At 39.0% G+C, this 16,468-nt stretch overlaps 1 non-coding gene and 1 pseudogene across 1 annotated transcript; one reads left to right on the top strand and one right to left on the bottom strand.

The window, feature by feature from the left end:
* The first annotated feature begins 328 nt into the window (after nt 1-328).
* LOC148579888 (small nucleolar RNA R71) lies at nt 329-436 on the top strand. The gene has a single exon (XR_015895795.1). It is a non-coding gene; the product is annotated as a small nucleolar RNA R71 (small nucleolar RNA).
* A 14,845-nt stretch (nt 437-15,281) lies between these two features.
* On the bottom strand, nt 15,282-16,445 carry LOC107620761 (uncharacterized; annotated as a pseudogene).
* Nucleotides 16,446-16,468: the final 23 nt, after the last annotated feature.

The raw sequence follows: 16,468 nt of genomic DNA, 5'->3' as shown, positions 1-16,468 counted from the left end.
ATGCCTCTTGAGTACTGTTGGATGCAGCTTGCATTCCATTCAGAATCTGAGAGATCATATTGACTTGCTGAGTCAATATTTTATTCTGAGCCAATATGGCATTCAGAGTATCAACCTCAAGAACTCCCTTCTTCATAGGCGTCCCATTGCTCACAGGATTCCTTTCAGAAGTGTACATGAACTGGTTATTAGCAACCATGTCAATGAGTTCTTGAGCTTCTGCAGGCGTTTTCTTTAGGTGAATGGATCCACCTGCAGAAGTGTCCAGTGACATCTTTGATAGCTCAGATAAACCATCATAGAATATATCCAGGATGGTCCATTCTGAAAGCATGTCAGAAGGACACTTTTTGGTCAACTGTTTGTATCTTTCCCAAGCTTCATAGAGGGATTCACCTTCTTTCTGTCTGAAGGTTTGAACATCAGCTCTAAGCTTGCTCAGCTTTTGAGGAGGAAAGTACTTGGCTAAGAAAGCCGTGACCAGCTTATCCCAAGAGTTCAGACTGTCTTTGGGTTGAGAATCCAACCATAATCTAGCTCTGTCTCTTACAGCAAAAGCGAAAAGCATGAGCCTGTAGACTTCAGGATCTACTCCATTAGTCTTAATAGTATCACATATCTGCAAGAATTCAGTTAAGAACTGAAAAGGATCTTCAGATGGAAGTCCATGAAACTTGCAGTTCTGCTGCATCAGAGAAACTAATTGAGGTTTCAGCTCAAAATTGTTTGCTCCAATGGCAGGAATGGAGATGCTTCTTCCATGTAAATTGGAATTAGGTGCAGTAAAGTCACCAAGAATCTTCCTTACATTATTATTATTTTCGGCTGCCATCTCCTTTTCCTGTTCGAAAATTTCTGAAAGGTTATCTCTGGATTGTTGTATTTTAGCTTCTCTTAGTTTCCTTTTCAGAGTCCTTTCAGGTTCTGGATCTGCTTCCACAAGAATGTTCTTATCCTTGCTCCTGCTCATATGACAAAGAAGAAGTCACAGAAAAATAATAATAATAATGGAGATCCTTTATACCACAGTATAGGGATCCCTGTGTGAGTGGAAGAAGAGGGGGAGACAAAGAATGTAATATAATGGAAGAAACACAACTGTGAGGATGGAAGAGAGGTGAGATGAGATGTTAGGATATGAATGAATAAATAGAATGAGATGGGGGAGGGATAATTTTCGAAAATTATTTTGAAAAAGAGTTAGTGATTTTCGAAGATGGTTTTTGAAAAATGTTAGTAATTTTCGAAAATTTTTGAAATCAAAAATAAAAAATAAAAATAATTAGTTAATTAAAAAGAAATTTTTGAAAAAGAGGGAAGATATTTTCGAAAATTAGAGAGAGGAAGTTAGTTAGGTAGTTTTGAAAAAGTTTAAGAAACAAAAAGTTAGTTAGTTAGTTGAAACAAATTTTGAAAAGATAAGAAGTTAGGAAGTTAGAAAAGATATTTTGAAATCAAATTTTTGACAAAGATAAGATAAGAAGATATTTTGAAAAGATATGATAGAAATTAGTTTTTTTTTTAAAAGATTTGATTTTTGAAATCTCAATCAATGACTTGATTCACAAGAAATCACAAGATATGATTCTAGAACTTAAAGTTTGAATCTTTCTTAACAAGCAAGTAACAAACTTCAAATTTTTGAATCAAAACATTAATTGATTATGTTATTTTCAAAAATTTGGTATAAAAATAAGAAAAAGATTTTTGAAAAATATTTTTGGAATTTTCAAAAATGACTATGAATTTTGAAAAAGATTTGATTTTTGAAAAAGATTTTGAAAAAGATAAGATTTTCAAATTGAAAATTTGATTTGACTCATGAGAAACAATTTGATTTTAAAAATTTTTGAAAAAGTCAATCCAAATTTTCGAATTTGATGAGAGAAAAAGGGAGAGATATTTTTTTGATTTTTGAATTTTTATGATGAGAGAGAAAAACAACAAAAAGACTCAATGCATGAAAATTTTGAATCAACACAATGAATGCATGTATGAATGATATGAATGTCAAGATGAACACCAAGAAAACTTTGAATGTCAAGATGAACATCAAGAACATATTTTTGAAAAATTTTTTATGCAAAGAAAACATGTAAGACACCAAACTTAGAAATCTTTCATGTTTAGACTCTAAGAAACGAAAAATGCACATGTAAAACAAGAAAAGACACAAAACATGAAAACATCAAGATCAAACAAGAAGACTTACCAAGAACAACTTGAAGATCATGAAGAACACTATGAATGCATGATATTTTCGAAAAATGCAAGATGCATATGCAAGTGACACCAAACTTATGACATGACTCAAGACTCAAACAAGAAACACAAAAAATATTTTTGATTTTTATGATTTTCTAATTTTTTTGGATTTTTTCGAAAATTATATGAAAAAGAAAAAATAAGGATTCCAAAATTTTTAACATGAATTTCAGGAATCTTGCATTCTTAGTCTAAAGCTTCAGTCCAGGAATTAGACATGGCTCACTAGCCAGCCAAGCTTTCAATGAAAGTTCCGGTCCAAAACACTAGACATGGCCAATGGCCAGCCAAGCTTCAGCATGTAATTCAGATATGACATGCCTGACATACTCATTCCCAAAGGAATAGACATGGCTTTACAGCCAGCCAGGCTTCAACATGCTTCATGAAACACTAGAATCCATTCTTAAAAATTTTGAATAAAAATTTTTTTGAAAACATTTTTATTTTTTTTTGAAAACAGATGAGAAAATTTTTGAAATATTTTTGAAAAATTTTTGAAAATAAAATAAAAAGAAAATTACCTAATCTGAGCAACAAGATGAACCGTCAGTTGTCCACACTCAAACAATCCCCGGCAACGGCGCCAAAAACTTGGTGCACGAAATTGTGATCTCCAGGCTCGAACAAATCCTGGTAATGGCTCCAAAGCTTGGTGCTTTGATCTTAATTCATAATTGTCACAACTTCGATACAACTAACCAGCAAGTGCACTGGGTCGTCCAAGTAATACCTTACGTGAGTAAGGGTCGAATCCCACGGAGATTGTTGGTATGAAGCAAGCTATGGTCACCTTGCAAATCTCAATCAGGCGGATATAAAGTGATAATGGTGTTTTCGAATATTATATAATAAAATAGGGATAGAGATACTTATGTAATTCATTGGTAGGAATTTCAGATAAGCGAATGGAGATGCTTTCGTTCCTCTGAACCTCTGCTTTCCTGCTATCTTCATCCAGTCAGTCTTACTCCTTTCTATGGCTGGCTTTATGTGATACATCACCACTGTCAATGGCTACTTTCGGTCATCTCTCGGGAAAATGATCCAATGCCCTGTCACGGCACGGCTAATCGTCTGGAGGCATCACCCTTGCCAATGGCTTCATCTTATCCTCTCAGTGAATAATATGCTCACGCACCCTGTCACGGCACGGCTATTCATCTGTCGGTTCTCGATCATGCTGGAATAGGATTTACTATCCTTTTGCGTCTGTCACTAACGCCCTGCAATCGCGAGTTAGGAGCTCGTCACAGTCATTCAATCATTGAATCCTACTCGGAATACCACAGACAAGGTTTAGACTTTCCGGATTCTCTTGAATGCCGCCATCATTCTAGCTTACGCCACGAAGATTCTGGTTAGGAGATCTAAGAGATATTCATTCTAGCTTATTTCATGTAGAACGGAAGTGTTTGTCAGGCACGTGTTCATAGGGGAGAATGGTGATGAGCGTCACACATAATCATCACCTTCATCACGTTCTTGGGTACGAATGGATATCTTAGAAGCGAAATAAGAAGAATTGAATAGAAAATAGTAGTACTTACATTAATCTTTGAGGAACAGCAGAGCTCCACACCTTAATCTATGGAATGTAGAAACTCTACCGTTAAAAATACATAAGTGAAGGTCCAGGCATGGCCGAGACGGCCAGCCCCCCTAAAGCGTGATCAATAGTCTCCTAAGATGAATAATGGATTAAAACTGAGACCAAAGATGCCTAATACAATAGTAAAAGGTCCTATTTATAATAAACTAGTCACTAGGGTTTACATGAGTAAGTAATTGATGCATAAATCCACTTCCGGGGCCCACTTGGTGTGTGCTTGGGCTGGGCTTTGATTGTTACACGTGTAGAGGTCCTCCTTGGAGTTGAACGCCAGCTTTTGTGCCAGTTTGGGCGTTCAACTCTGGTTTTGGCTCCTTTTCTGGCGCTGGACGCCAGATTTGGGTAGAAAGCTGGCGTTGAACGCCAGTTTACGTCATCTATTCTTGGCCAAAGTATGGACTATTATATATTGCTGGAAATCCCTGGATGTCTACTTTCCAACGCAATTGGAAGCGCGCCATTTCGAGCTCTGTAGCTCCAGAAAATCCACTTTGAGTGAAGGGAGGTCAGAATCCAACAGCATCAGCAGTCCTTTTTCAACCTCTGAATCTGATTTCTGCTCAAGTCCCTCAATTTCAACCAGAAAATACCTGAAATCATAGAAAAACACACAAACTCATAGTAAAGTCCAAAAATGTGAATTTAACATAAAAATTAATGAAAACATCCCTAAAAGTAACTAGATCCTACTAAAAACATACTAAAAACAATGTCAAAAAGCGTATAAATTATCCGCTCATCAAGTAGCCATTTCATTCAGGTTACCTCCATACTTTGAAGGTCTCCACTGAAAAAGCCGCGATTGTGTCTCTAGATGATAAAGTTGAGGCAAAGGAGTAGAGCAAGAATGAAATCGCTTTCATTCTAGCTATAGCAGATACCTTTCATTTTTTTTCTCTTTATCAATTCTACTATGACACAGAAAAAAAATATGAATAAAGTATTTTTTCATGTCTGTCACTTAGATTATGTATTTTTTAATAGTTGACTGATTATGATAGTTAACTATAGTGGGAGTACATTAGGAGTACTTAAGGTTAGTGGCAAATTATTTTTTTTCAGATTTCTGTTTTTATTCATGTAAAGAAAAAATCCTTCTAGATACGGACGCAATAGAGATGTTATGCCTTGATATTTTTTTAGAGTGAATTGCTTTATCTTTATAAAAGATTGCATTGGAATTTTGCATAAAACTTTTTTAGTGTGAATTGCTTTATCTTTATTGGTGTCTGCTAAGAACTGAACACATACATATATGACTATAAATTAATTCACTCAATTTTGATTAGTTACTTTAGTGATATGATTATAAGAATGACAGATACATAATAAATAATCATGATTTTTGTATTGAACTAATCTAATTAGTATGGTTATCACAACAATCACTAATGGGATATGAGAATGGGATATGATTAGTGTGGATACATAGAAATAGAGAATGGGATATGAGGGAGGATCATAATTTCATATGCAATCTCTTGATATCATACTTTTGTTCAAAGTTATTTGCAAGCAAAGTTGTTAGTTCAGGTGGGTATCGAATTTAAAATTTTATAGAGATTAATAGTAAACTCTCAAAAAGTTGGACATGTAAATGGTATTTTGAAGGGCCATTATGATAGTATAATGATAGAGCAAGATATGTTTCAATCATAGATGTTATAACAAGCAAAATTGTTAGCGTATCTATATTATTGATAAACATGTTGGTATGTTATGATTAATTTAAATGGGTTATTTGAGTATATATAGCAGTTGCTTGTGAACAAGTGTTCAGAAAACAAGAAGTAGGCATGGCTCATACTAGGAACAAAAAAGAGACACATAAGAATAACACTCCCGAAAGAGGACTGCAAAAAAAATTGATGGACCAAAAAAGGTACGTTGAATGGTTAGCGGTGAATTAACTATAAACTCGGGATATTGTGTTTTAATAGTAAATGTTAAAACTGACATTCTCTTTCGTTGTCACTTTGTGCTGATTATAAATATTTGTGTAGAAAACACTGGTATCTAGGTGCTCGCCATATTGCGTGGCTTCAATTATGAAGCAATTAGGTCCAGACACGAGCAGAGAGAAAATAATGGAGGTGCAGAACATGGGATTCGGCTAGCTGCAATATGTGCCTGAATGGGTTGTTAACCAAGAGATGATGGTGGCATTAGCATCATCATATAGTCGGGATGAGAAGTCTTTGATCATCGGAACAAGAAAAATTCTCATATCGGTTCAATCCATTGCGCGGTGTTTTAGACTACCTAACCATGGTAAGCAATCCCCCAAATAAAATAGGGAGAAAAAGACAAAAAATTATCCACAATAATCTTGTTGAGTATATGTTTTCGGTAAAATTAGCCATTAAAGATATTGACTGCATTGACTCATTTTGTGTTTGGCAGGGAATAGTTTCGAAATTCCAGAAACACCAGCAGAGCACCGACTTGTTAACAGCTTCACAGGAAAGACACAAGCAGATTTGAAAAGAGATGTTATCACATGCTCGATGAAGTCCGATGCCGATAGAATCAAGCCAATCAACTTCCGAAGACAGTTCATCATGTTGATAGCCAAGTGTTTGTTCTTTCCCTCGTCGAAGGCCACCATTTCAGACATACATATACGGGCTGCCATTGATGTATCGAACCAAAGAAAGATATATTAGGCGAGGTACATTTATGATTTTCTAATTGAGGGAGTTCTGAGGTTTCAGGATGTAGGGAAGAAGACATTCGATGGTGATAAACCCCATTTTTAGGGTTTATCTTGTATAGATTTTCAGGGTTTTATCAATAATCTTACACACTTATTCATATTAAATGCATGATTTTGTGTTCCCTTCCCAATTTTGCTTCATGAATGGAAACATGCTTCTTTTACATTAAATTTGATATATTTTAATCCTCTTCTATTACCATTCGATGCTGTAATCGGTTTGTTCAGTGATTTCAGAAGTTATAGGGCAAGGATGACTTAGAAGAGAGAAAGGAAGCATGCATAAATGGAAGGAGCATGGAAAAATGGAGCTTTGGAGTTTGAGCAGCGACGTGTACCCGTGCCTTGCGCGTACGCGTGGATGCGAGCCACTGAGATCAGCGCGAAGAAGTTGAAGCCAGAAGTCGGCGCATGTGCGTGGCTAAGCCAAAACCCCATGGACGCGCACGCATGCTTTACGCATGCGCGTGGATCGTAAAGCTCCAGGGACGCGTACGCGTGCTGTGCGCGTGCGTGTCGATGCCGCACGTGACTTTTAAAGAGAAAATGTGACTGGCAATTTTAGGGCAGTTACAGACTCTATTTGGAGCAGAATTCTGGCGGTAAAAGACAAAAGAAGACCAAGGATTGAAGGGATCCACATCCATTCTCATTCATTCACACATTCTAGATATTTTTAGTTAGTTTTTGGAAGTTACATTTTGTAAAGAAAGAAACTCTAGCTTCTCTCTAGGGTTTTGCTTTTCTCGATTGGAATTCTCTTGGATCCATCGGTGAGATCTATTTTCAATTCACTTTTACATTGCTTCAAGTTGTAGATCTAATTCTCCTACTCTCAATTCAGCTCATGTTGTTCAAGTTACTTGTGGATCTTAGATTTGGATTTTGTTACTTTGATTTCCATTAATGAATTGAGGTACTTCATGTCCATTGTTTGATTGTTGTTAATCTCTTGTAGTGAATTGCTTTGATTTCAAGTTTCTTCTCAATTTTACCATGTCTTTCATTCTTGCTCTCCAAGTGTTTGAGAAAATGCCAACTTTAGCTATGGAGTAGACTTTTCACTCTTGGCTTAGGGGTTGAGATATTAGAGACACTTGAATTATCAAAGTCCTTTGTTAATTATCGATTGAAAATTGCTAATTGATTTGAATGTCACTAAAGCTAGACTTCCCTAGGGTTAGACTAGGACTTGTGAACTCAAAGTGATTACTTTCACTTGACTTTTCTCCATAATAGAGGTTAACAAAGTGAAGCAACAACTAATTGTGGTCACAATCAACGAAAATTATGATGATAGGAAGTCCAATTTCCACCCCTAGCCAAGGCATTTACATTGCTTGATTGATATTCAATTTTGTTAGCCTAATTACTCGTACCAAACTCCAAAACAACAAAAGCACCTCTAACCAATGATATGCACCTTAGAACAACTCCTAGGAAGAACGACTCGAGACTAATACTCTCGGTTATTGAATTTGGATTGTGGAGACAAAATTTACTTGTTTGATGTGAAATTGCGTGTCGGTTTAGACTATACTCACGATTGAAATTATTGACAATTTCTATACCGGCATAAAAATCTCTCATCAAAATGGCGCCGTTGCTGGGGAGTTGCACATGAGTGCTATATTGTTGGTTAGTGTAGATATGTGGATATGTACATACTTGCATTTTTTGCTTGATTGTGTGTGTTAGTTAGGACTAATCTTTGTTTAGTTCACTTTATTGTCATGATCTCTATACCTCTTTCCTTGAATGACGCGGTCCTTACCGGATCCGAGCTTAGCTATACTTGATCCTGAGATAGAAATAACTTTGCTTCACATTAGACAAGCTTGGAGGCAGTTGGCCTTTGGAGGTTGTGAAAAGGTTTTTACCAATTCACCTACCAAATCCAAAGTTGATTCCGAATCGTCATTCGAAGAAGGCACTGTTTACTCTTCCATAGACACTACTAATAACTCTTCTATTAATCTAGGTACGGACACTATGGCCCTCCAAGGCGAGTCACTCTCAAGAAAGCTGGTGCTCCGGACTTTGTTCTTCAACCGCCATAATTACGTCCTCTAAATGCTAATTTTGAACTCAAAACCGCCTTGATTAATCTTTTACCTAAGTTCTATGGACTCTCCGCCCAATATCCTATTAGACACCTAAGGGACTTCCAAGGTGCATGTTCTACTACTAAGCGGGAAGGTTTCGATGAAGTTGCTATATGGTTGTATGCTTTTCCCTTCTCTATTGAGGAGAGAGCTAAGGAATGGTTCTACACTTTGCCAAATGAGATTGTTAGTGATTGGGATTTGCTTAGAAGGGAATTCTTAGACAAATTCTTTCCTCCAGAATTACCGGATAGATTGAGGAAAGAGATTTTATGCATTGTCCAAGGCAAAATGAAAAGTCTATATGAGTATTGGGAACGGTTTCGAAGGCTTCTTGATTCATGCCCTCACCATATGATTGACACTCTAGTGTTAATTAGCTATTTTTGCCAAAGAATGAAACCACGAGACAAGATCCTCTTGGATGCTTCAAGCAATGGTTCCTTGACAAAGTATAGGACGGCGGAGGAAGCATGGCAATTGATAACTGATTTGGCCGAGTCCACCCAACACGCTAGACAAAGAAACCATCCTCCGAAAGCCATAAATTAAGTTTCTTCTAGTGGTGAGACCACCGCTCTTACTCAAGCCTTGGGTGAGATGACTAGTATTCTAAAGCAACTCCAACTTAATCAACAACGACCTCCACCTCCTCCCCAACAACAAAGTCAACAATTGGTTCCCCAACGTGTATGCGGAATTTGCTCTTGTTACACCTATTACACGGATGAATGTCCAAGCCTACAGGAAGACAATACCTTGGCGGCCACCCATAATTTCTATGACCGCCCAAATCAAAGTTACTACCAACAAGGTGGCAATTTCAACCAAGGCAATCAATACAATCAAGGGGGTAACAATTATAATCAAGGTTGGAGAGATACTTCCAACCAAGGGTAGTGAGATAATTATCAACAAGGAGGAAGGGATAATGGAGGGAGTCAAAGATGGAACAACAACCATCAACCACAAAGGTACCAACAAAATCAACCATACCCTCAACAAAACTAAGGCAAACCATACGAAACTTATCAACCGCCACATCAAAGACAAGCACCCCAACCCAACCAACCTCAAATCACCTACCCTTCTTCTTCTCCCTCCAACCAAGATGAAATCCGCTCTCTTATCCAAGTACAAAAAGATTTTCAACCCTCGATTACCTCTAGCATCAATGGTCTTGCATCGACCATCCAAGCCCTTGTTTCTCGCATAGAATCAACTTCTACCTCCACCCCTCAAGCCTCGAGTTCTAGTGCCATACCCTCTCAACCTCTACCCAACCCCAAGGGTGGCATCAATACCATTACCTTGAGGTCCGGAACTCAATTGCAAGAGAGGGGTCCAAAGGCACCTAGCCAATGATAATCACTCACGAGGAAGATATGGTTGAGATAGAGGAAATTGAAGAGGAGAATGAGGCACAAGATGTAGTTGAAGATGAAGCCTCTCAACCAAGAAGTGAAGTCTCTAAAGAAGAAAATGTTTTGGAAGAAGTTGCTCAACCAATTCCATTTCCTACATTAGCAAGGAAGGCTAAAAAACGTGTAGAACTTGATCCCAAAATGGTGGAGATGTTTAAGAAAGTTGAGGTAACTATCCCTCTCTTTGATGCCATCCATCAAGTACCTAAGTATGCAAAGTTTCTTAAGGACTTATGTATAAACAAAGATAGAATCCATGAGTTAGAGACTATTCCATTGGGGAGTTCTATTTCCGCTTTGATGGGAGCAATCCCGAAAAAGTGTGATGATCCGGGCCCTTGCTTAGTCACTTGTACCATAGACGGAGTTCAATTCATTAATTGTATGTGTGATCTTGGTGCATGCGTTAGTATTATGCCTCTTTCCGTTTATCATTTATTAAAGCTCCCACCGTTGAAGCGGTCGGCGGCTAGGTTTATCTTGGCGGATAAGAGCATAATAACTGTGACGGGTATTGCGGAAGATGTGTTGCTAAAGATAAAGGGTTTGGTTTTTCCGATCGATTTTCATGTCCTTGAGATGCCACCTATTGAATCTGAAAAGACACCATCTATTTTACTTAGGAGGCCATTTTTGAGGAACTCAAGATTCAAATTGGATGTCTATGCGGGAATTTACTCCTTTGAGATCGACGGGAGAGTCGTAACTTTTAGCCTTGATGAAGCTATGAGACACCCACCGGAGAATCACTCCATATTCCGGTGTGACTTAATTGATAACATTGTGGTCGAAGTGCATTATGAAAATCTAGATAAGAAGAGTGTGATTGAAGAACCAAGTGAAGAGAACACTGCACCCCATCCGGATCCACCGGAAGTTCAAATGTCAAGTCAAGAGAAAGATGTAGAATTGAAGCCACTACCGTCCCACCTAAAGTACTCCTACCTTGATGAAACCCACAGGTTCCCGGTGATTGTTGCAAGGGAACTCACTCCTCAACAAGAAGAGAAATTTCTTCATGTTTTGAGGAAGAACAAAAGGACCATAGGTTGGAGCTTGGCAGATCTAGTGGGCATAACTGCATAAGCCCCCAAGTATGCGAGCACCGAATATTCTTAGAGGAAGGAGCTAGACCCATTCGCCAAAGAGGTTGTGAAAAAGAGGTCACCCGGCTATTAGAAGCGGACATCATCTACCCCATTTCGGATAGTAAATGGGTGAGTCCCATCCAAGTTGTGCCAAAGAAGTTCGGGGTAACCACAATCAAGAATGAGAGCGGGGAGCTTATAGCTACGCGGGTGCAAAACTCTTGGCGGGTGTGCATTGACTACCGACGGTTGAACACGGCCACTAGAAAAGATCACTTTCCGCTACCGTTTATCGATCAAATGCTTGATCGGTTATCGGGTAAATCTCATTATTGTTTTCTAGACGGCTATTCGGGGTACTTCCAAATTCACATTGCCTTAGAAGATCAAGAAAAAACTACATTTAGGTGCCCCTTTGGAACTTATGCCTATGAGCGTATGCCATTTGGCTTATGCAATGCTCCGGCAACTTTCCAAAGGTGCATGATGAGCAAATTTGCCGATCTTCTAGAGCAATGCATGGAAGTGTTCATGAATGACTTCAGTGTCTATAGGGACTCTTTTGATCATTGCTTGGATAATTTTGCGAAAGTGTTGGATAGATATACTAAATCAAACCTTGTCTTAAATTTTGAGAAGTGTCATTTTATGGTTAGTGTTCACACCATGGGTCGAGCTATCCGATCCGGGATGTTCAGTAATAAAGCGACCGACCTCCTCAGGTCCGACTATCCGACCTCTTTTTAAAGAGCTCGGCCAAACTGACAGGAAAGCCCAGTAAAGGGCCCAAATAGAGGAACACGACCCAAATCCAAAGGCAGTCCAAGCCTATAGAGATAAAGGCGGTTCCCTTGAAGATAAGCTGACCTCACTCAAAGATAAGATAAGATAAGATAACTAACTTATCTTATCTAAAAAGGTCACTCAATGCTATTATAAATACACTGGAGAACCCAAGTATAACTCACACTCTGATTCTACTAAAAACCTGCTTAATACCCTTGCTAACTTAAGCATCGGAGTCCCTTGCAGGTACCCCCCACCCTCCAGTGACGAAGGATCAGCAGTGCAGCCAGTCCAACAAGTCGGAGGCGACAGCTCCGGCCGCCACCCACCAGCCGAACATGTCATCTCTGACCAGTATAGAAGATCTCATCTGAGATCGACCTACAGCTTCAGGTAACCCTCGGAACATTGGCGCCGTTGCCGGGAAACCTTGGAAGTCATCCCATCACCATGGCGGATGACCATGACAACGACCACGATTCAGATCTAGAGGATAGAACACTGCACAAAAATGCCGGCAATCTGAAAGATACCCCGGAATCTAACGGGGACAAAAATTCATCAAATCTAGGAGTGATAGAAGCGCTTCAAGATCGTTTAAAGCAACTTGAAGAAGAAACCCAGCACCAACGAGAAGTTGGGAAGGATCTACAAAGAGAGGTAAGGCGACGCCGAGAATTAGAAGATAAACTTCTAAAACTCGAAGCCGATCTCAAAGCCAAAGTTACTCGGTCCACCCCTGAGGATAACTCTCGCAAAGATCAAGATCCATTCACTAGGGAAATCATGAAGACCAAAATCTCCAAGGACTTCAAACTTCCAAATATGACTTTATACGATGGCACTACAGATCCCAACCATCACCTTAGCAATTTCAGAAGTAGAATGTACCTCACCGATGCCTCAGATGCAGTTCGCTACAAAGCTTTTCCAATAACTCTCACAAAGACAGCAATTAGATGGTTCGACAACCTACCTCCGAAGTTCATCTCAAGCTTTGATGACTTAGCCAAAAAGTTCCTGGCCAGATTCTCCATCCAAAAAGATAAGGCTAAGCACGCCCCCCAGCCTATTAGGAATCAAGCAAGGAGATCGGGAAAGCCTTCGCAACTACATGGAAAGATTCAACAAAACATGCCTAGACATGCAAAGCCTACCAACAGAGGCCGCCATCATGGGCCTCATCAATGGCCTAAGAGAGGGACCTTTTAGCCAATCTATATCAAAGAAGTACCCCTCATCTCTGGATAAAGTGCAGGAATGAGCGGAAAAATACATCAACATGGAAGAAAATTCTCGACTAGGAGAAATCTCAAAATCTGGATTCGCCTACCGAGACAAAGATAAAGAGTCCAAAAAGAAGGAAGATTGACATGGGGAAAAAATTAAAAAATATCATAATTACACCCCTCTTAGGGTGTCCCTGGTGGATGTTTACAAAGAAGTCTGCCACACAGAAAAAATACCCCCAGCTCGACCACTCAAAGGCAAAAGAGGAGGAGGAAACCGGAATGAATATTCCATCGAGTCCATGGACACTCCACCAACGAATGCTTTGACTTAAAAATTGTCATAGAAAAATTAGTGAGAGAAGGAAAACTAGATCGGTATCTGGCCACCCGGGACGATGAGCAAAGAAAAAGGAGAAGAGACGAGGAGGTTGGACGAACCGAGCGATCACCTCGAACACCAGAAAGACATGTCCATATGATACACGGAGGGTTCGCAGGAGAAGGAACCTCCAAATCATCTCGAAAAAGATATCTCAAAGAAGTATATCATATCGGAGGAAAGGAGGAAGCACCTGACATCCCCGCAATTACGTTTACCAAGGAAGATGCATCCGGCATCATCTCAGGACACGACGATCCCATGGTCATCACCATTATACTGGCAAATGCAAATCTCCACCGCACACTGATAGACCAAGGGAGCTCCACCGACATCTTATTCAAAACTGCCTTCGACAAGCTCGGCCTGGAAGATAAAGAACTCAAAGCATATCCAAACAGCCTGTTCGGACTGGGAGACACTCCAGTGTAACCACTGGGATACGTCCCGCTACACACAACCTTCGGAAAAGGAAACCAATCCAGAACACTCAAAATAGACTACATCGTGGTCGACGTCAGTTCAGCCTTCAATGCTCTAATAGGACAGACAACATTAAATCAACTCGGTGCAATAGTTTCAACTCCACATCTATGCATGAAATTCCCAGCTGTAGAAGGGATAGCTACGATAAAAGCAGATCAGAAGATAGCGCGCCGTTGTTATAACGAAAGTCTAAACCTCAGAGACAGAGAAGAAGAATTCCACACAATCGAACTTGGTGGAGTTCAGAGGCGAGAAGAACTCCGTCCATAACTTGAAGGTGAAGTAGAGAAAGTCCAGATCGGACACATCCCGAACAAAACAACCAATATTGGCACGATTCTAAAGGGAGACATAAAAGAATCACTCGTACAGTTCTTACGAGAAAATGCCAATCTCTTCGCGTGGAAGGCTGCAGACATGCCAGGCATAGACCCCGAGTTAATGTGTCATAAGCTAGCAGTCTACCCTGGATCTCGGCCAGTACAACAGAGGCGTAGAAAGTTCGGACCCGAACGATCCTAAGTTGTGGAAGAGCAGGTACAAGCTCTATTGGAGGCAGGATTCATAAGAGAAATCAAGTACCCACTATGGTTAGCTAACGTCGTCTTGGTGAAAAAATCAAACGGGAAGTGGCGAATGTGCACTGACTATACTGATCTCAACAAAGCCTTCCCAAAAGACCCTTATCCACTCCCAAGTATCGATGCCCTGGTAGATGCCTCCTCCGAATATAAATACCTCTCGTTTATGGATGCATATTCCGGATACAATCAAATCCCAATGTATCCACCCGATCAAGAAAAAACCTCGTTCTTAACACCAAAAGCAAACTACTGCTACATTGTGATGCCTTTTGGTCTCAAAAATGCGGGAGCTACTTATCAAAGGCTAATGAATAAAGTCTTTTCGGATCATATCAGAAAAGTCATGGAAGTCTATGTGGACGACATGTTGATAAAAACCAAGGTTGCGAGAACCGGACCGGTTAATAAACCGGTGAGATCACTGGTTCAATGGTTCACTGTTTCGACCGAGGTTCAACCGGTTTAATTAAATATTAAATAAAATTATTAAAAAACTTAAAATAATCTTAAGTATATAAATTCAATAATTTCTAACTTAATAAAATTTAATGTTTCACATAATAAATTATCCATTACTTAAGATTAGAGTAAACACAAAGTTAAATTAAAAACAAGATAGAAACTTTACCATTTGCCCTACTGCACTTGTTCAATAGCAGGTGTGTTATTGTACATCAAACCCGGCGCTTCAAGGACTTCAGACTGTTCAATAACCTGAAATAATTTCAGGAGAAGTATGATCAAAAGATACAACAAACTTCTGCAACAAATATTACATTTAATGAACTAAGATAAAGGGAAGCCATTTTCTCTGATTGTGTTGGAAGATAATACTTGCAGACACACACAGTGATTGAAGGAGAGGCAGAGTTATAGCTCCATTAAATCATACCAATCACACATTGAAAGAATAAAAAAGAGCAAATCCAATGTTATAGTAACTAGTAAGCAGAAATAAGTAACAGAATCTGCTAATCAGTGGCAGCTAAATCTCCCAATACACAAAGAAAAAGTTCATATGGCATAAAAAATCATAACACTCAATGCACTTTCTTATAGAGTTTAAGTTAAGCAACTAAACCAGCTAAGCACTCTCTTATGACTCCAATAGTATGGAAAATTCCCAGCACCATCCACATACTTGAATAATGCACTTTACATGCATAGGATAAACATAACAGAATCCAATTTCCACAAACCTTTTACACTTCAGTAACCCTATACCATAAGAAGCAGAATGAAATAATGGCATACCACACTTCCTTCAGCATCCTGCTCATTAGCAAGGTCTTGAAGAAACCAGACAGCACTTCCATTATCAGCAACATCGTGCTTATATTCTAAAAGCTCAAAGATCAAGCTCTCATCACGAGTAGCGTCTGCAAAAACCTCCTATTAAAATGAAGGTGCATAAACAAGTTAGTAAAGAATTAGATAGAATACTAGAATGGACAATCAAATGAGAAAGCATGACAAACCTGATGGTCAGGGACTTGTCGAATGTCACTGACATCCTACAAGAAACAGGCCATAACTTTTAAGTTCAACAAAACTAAAGTCACACAAAGAACATTGACAGCATAAAAAGGTGTAGTATTAGTAACAGAAGTCACAAAATTTGCAGTTGCAATAGCAACAACAATACCACAACAACGAATTATGAATATTATCTTTCAAAAATAACATCAATTACCTGGAATCTGTGAGGGAACAAGCTTGAGAGTTTGCCCCCAAAACTTGTGAGGCAGCATAGAACAGGCGAGCTCATAAATCAAGATCAGAATCTCAGAA

Source organism: Arachis ipaensis, chromosome B10 (assembly GCF_059453495.1).
Source record: "Arachis ipaensis isolate K30076 ecotype BB chromosome B10, ASM5945349v1, whole genome shotgun sequence".
Classification (NCBI taxonomy): Eukaryota; Viridiplantae; Streptophyta; class Magnoliopsida; order Fabales; family Fabaceae; genus Arachis; species Arachis ipaensis.
The sequence above is the reverse complement of the archived record's forward strand: the minus strand, read 5'-3'. Positions and strand labels throughout refer to the sequence as shown.